The sequence below is a fragment of the Acomys russatus genome, chromosome 23 (assembly GCF_903995435.1).
Source record: "Acomys russatus chromosome 23, mAcoRus1.1, whole genome shotgun sequence".
In the NCBI taxonomy this organism is placed as follows: domain Eukaryota; kingdom Metazoa; phylum Chordata; class Mammalia; order Rodentia; family Muridae; genus Acomys; species Acomys russatus.
Window position 1 is genome coordinate 45,580,790 of NC_067159.1, and position 1,851 is coordinate 45,582,640.

Below are 1,851 nucleotides of genomic sequence, written 5' to 3' on the forward strand. Positions count from 1 at the left end.
ACAGACCGTACCAGCAGGCAGGCCAACAGGAGAGTTTCAAGGTCCTCAGGCAAACATAGCTGGGAAGGAGTCCCTCCACAACTCAAACCAGGGAAACCCAAACCATGAATCCTGCCCCTACCTGACAAGCATGCTCTCTTGTCCAAAGCCACCTGTTTCTCATCCCCAGCTCACCTGCCATCCAGTGGCACCTGCCGTTCTTCAGCCACATGCTGCTTACGATTTTCTTGGAAATAGTTTCCTATGGAAAAGTTACAAGAAGAGTACAAAGGATTCCTCCGCAGCCTCGTCCAGCCAAGCCCACTTCTGTTTTTCCAGCGGAATCAGCAGCTTTTTACAAGCATTGGATTCAAGCCAGGGTCACGCGTTCTTCTTCTTCTCTTGTTGGTCTTAGTGTCTTCCACATAGATGCGATGTTCGGTGTTAACGTTGTAAGCAATCGCAGGCCATGCTACAGAATGCTTTCCGTCAGTCTGATGTTGTCTAGCCAGATGTATGCGTTACTGGCTAAAATGTAACAGACCCGGGATCATTTCACTGCATTGACTCTGGTGACACACTGTGTTTCTGATGCTATGGGTTTGGATCACTTTGATGATTGTCCATGTATCTGTGAATGCCATTTGCATGCCTGAAACCCTGGGAGGTCAGAAGACTTTGCCGGATCCCCTGGAACTGGGGCTACAGATGGCTGTGAGCCACCATGTGGGTGCTGGGAATTGAACCCTGGGTCACATGGAAAAGCAGTCAGTGCTTTTAACCACTCACTGAGCCATGCGCTGGCCCTACCAGCTTGCTTTTTAAAATAGAGCCCAGGGCTACCTGCCAGGGGAATACCGTGTCAGACAGTGGGCTCTCCAACATCAGTTACCAATTGAGACGATGGCCCCCATACATGTCCACAGGCCAGTCTGATCCAGGCAATAACCCAGACCCTCAGGTGAGAGTTTCTTCCCCGCTGACTCTAGGCTGTGTCACATTGACCATTGAGGCTGACTAGGACATCAGTCTCCCATAGCTTATGGTCCTGCTGGGCCGCTCCCTCTTCTGCTTGGCCTCACCTGATGCCTTTTTCAGAAGGTTAGGATAGGGGTAGAGGAGAGAGAAGAAGGGGGGGGGGGGGAAATACCGTTTTGTAAGGAAAGAAAAAGATACTCATTCTTACCACCCTTGCTATGAATTATTAAAGGCATGTTCTCCATGGAAGTTCACACTTCAGGAAGAAGGTCAGGACCTGCCTTGCTCGCTGGGCATTGAGGCCCCAGGGCCTAAGACAATGGCTGCTCCACTTCCTGTCTTCCCACCAGAGCACCAAGACTACAGAGACAGACTAGAAAGCCTGCTTCTGTGGGTTCTCGGGTCTGAACCGAGGACCTCATACCAATGAGCTATCACCCCATCCCAGAGTTTATTTGTAATCATTTATTGGTTTATGTGTGTGCTGGGGAATTGGCTTAGTTATTTTGTGACTTAGAGAGCGGAAAGTGATGCTGTATCAGACTCTGTGTAATGTGGCCTCTTTGCACTGTAGACAACACTTCCTGGGGGGCTCCTCGTGTATTGAAAGGGTCAAGCCAGCCCTTTCAATCCTCTTATAATGGCTTAAGTTCTCTTCATGAGAGCAAAGACTTCATTTTTTTAAAATTATTTTATTAAATGTGTATGTGTGCATGCCTGAATATGTGCGCGCATGCGCGTGTGCGCGCGCACACACACACACACACACACACACACACACACACACACACACACACACCACATGCTTGCAAGAACTCATGGAAGCCAGAAAGAGGCATAGGATGCCCTGGAGCTGGCGTTACAGGTGGTTGTGGGCCACCACCACCACAAGGG